Source organism: Silene latifolia, unplaced genomic scaffold, assembly GCF_048544455.1.
Source record: "Silene latifolia isolate original U9 population unplaced genomic scaffold, ASM4854445v1 chrun_scaffold_16, whole genome shotgun sequence".
NCBI lineage: Eukaryota > Viridiplantae > Streptophyta > Magnoliopsida > Caryophyllales > Caryophyllaceae > Silene > Silene latifolia.
In genome coordinates, this window is record NW_027413123.1 from 7,684,673 (window position 1) to 7,687,119 (window position 2,447).

Here is a 2,447-nt window from a genome sequence, read left to right on the forward strand (position 1 = left end):
GCATAGGCCGCCGGAACGTGATTGATTAATTCCGTGAAAGGAATTGAGACTTCCAAATTCTTCACAATTTCCATGAACTTTCCAAGTTGATCATAAAATTTGGGCTTGGCTTGACGACTCGGGAAAGGAAGTCTAATCACAATGGGCTCCTTCTCCTTGGCCTTGTCTTCATTTTTCTTTGAACTTTCTTCTTTTGATGATTCTCCATCTTTGGAGTTTTGCACAATTTCTTCCTTTTCACTAGCTTCCACAACTTCATTCTCAACTTGCTTCTTCGGTGCTTCATACCTTGTACCACTTCTCAAGTAAATGGCACTAACCGTTTCATGTCTAGGGGGATTACTTTGAGGTGGTAATTGCCCCTTTTGTCTTTGTGAGCTTGAAGATGCTAGTTGAGTCAATTGTGTTTCCAACATCTTGGTGTGAGCTAGAATGTTGTTGATGGTGGTTTCCTTTGCTTGGCTATCTTTTTGCATTTGAGTGAAAAATTCTTGTTGATTCTTTTGCATTTGGAGGACCGTTTTTTGGACATCAAAGCCTTGGTCATTTTGGTGATTATATGGATTTTGATTTTGGTAACCTTGGTTTTGATTGTAAAAGGGTCTTTGATTTTGGTTTCTCATGGGTGGTGGAGTGTATGTTGTTTGAGGGTTTTGAACATTTTGGCTTTTGTATGAGAGATTTGGATGGAATTTGGTGTTTTCACTGTAAAAGTTGGAATAAGGGGTACCACTCTTGTATGCTTGGAAAGCATTCACTTGTTCATTTGTTCCCCTACATTCACCTTGGTCATGTCCCAAAGTTCCACAATTCTCACATATCCCACTTGGGATTGATGAGGATGCCGTCATGGCATTAACATGATGCTTTGATGATTTTGAGTTTTCCTCAAGTCTAGCCATAGCTTGTTCAAACTTCAAGTTGATTGTGTCAATGTGAGCACTAAGTTGAGCACCCAATTGAGTAACGGAGTCCACTTCATGCTTTCCTCCTCTAGTAGCCTTGCGGGGTCTACTATATTGTGAGTTGTGGACCGCCATTTCCTCAATCTTGTTCCATGTTTGATTGTCATCAACTTCGGTGAACATTCCATTTGATCCCATATTGAGAATGTTCCTAGAATCTTCATATAAACCATTCCAAAATTGTTGCACCAAAAACCATTCGCTAAGTCCATGGTGAGGACATGAGCGACAAATTCCCTTGAACCGCTCCCAAGCTTCATACAAAGACTCTTCATCCCTTTGCTTAAAACCCGTAATTTGAGCTCTTAGCATGTTAGTCTTTTCCGGTGGTTAGAATTTTTTGTAGAAAGCTAGAGCCAACTTCTTCCAAGAATCTATTCCAAGGGTGGCCTTATCAAGGCCCTTCAACCATTGCTTCGCGGTGCCGATTAAGGAAAAAGGAAATAAGACCCATCTAATTTGGTCTTGAGTCACGCCCGTTTGAGAGATAGCATCACAATAATCGCAAAAGGTTTCCATATGAGAATGAGGGTCCTCACTAGGCATCCCCCCGAAATGGCTCCTCTCAACTAATTGGATGAAGGCGGACTTGGCAATAAAATTTCCGGTTAGATGTTGCGGTGTAGGAGTACCATTTGGTAGATTCTCCTCGGTGGGCACGGAGTGTGACGAGAATTTTGGCATTGTAGGTGGATTTTGGGGGTATTGTGTAATGGGTTTTCTTCTCCTTCTATTGCGAAAGGATTGACAAACTCACTAGTGGGTTGGACAACTTCACTAATACCACGTAAATTCCTCCTAACAACTCTCCTATTGTTCGTCAAGGTTCTTTTGATTTCACGGTCAAAAGGTAACAAATCACTTTGTAACCTTCTAGACATGCAAAATATCAAACAACTCGAAAATTATTAGAACAAACCTTGAGGAATTTTACTTCCTCAAGGCGAAGAAAGACACAACTAATGACAATAAAAAGAAATCTAAATCAAACAAACACCGTCCCCGGCAACGGCGCCATTTTTTATGCGATCCCGCTAAGTGTTCACAAATTAAGATGTGGTCGTTGGTCACGGTCGAATCAAAACACAATTTATAGCTCCACAAACAACTCTACAATTAGTAAAGAGGCAAGTAAAGGTCGGATCCCAAGGGACGGGAGTTGAAATGAGATTTCTATTGTAACTAGTGGTGTCTAAGGGGTGTCACAAATTGGGTTGATGTAGAAGGTTACTAAACTAAAATAGCAATGAAAATAAATCAAGCAAGATGAATTAAAGGGGTGTAAACAATTGATTAAAGGCACTAGGGTGTCATGGGATCATAGGGGAATCATGGGATATGATCATACAAACATGTTCTCAAATTATAAGCAAGCAATTATTGTTGTGATGGATTGAGTTGGGTTATATCTTACAATCCTAGAAAAGTTTGGGTCCCGGAGCCGAATCGATTAGATTGTACAACACCTACAAGTCGACTTAA

General features: G+C 40.4%; 1 non-coding gene across 1 annotated transcript; it reads left to right on the forward strand.

The window, feature by feature from the left end:
* The first annotated feature begins 1,170 nt into the window (after positions 1-1,170).
* LOC141637377 (small nucleolar RNA R71) lies at positions 1,171-1,277 on the forward strand. Its single transcript, XR_012541761.1, has one exon. It is a non-coding gene; the product is annotated as a small nucleolar RNA R71 (small nucleolar RNA).
* Positions 1,278-2,447: the final 1,170 nt, after the last annotated feature.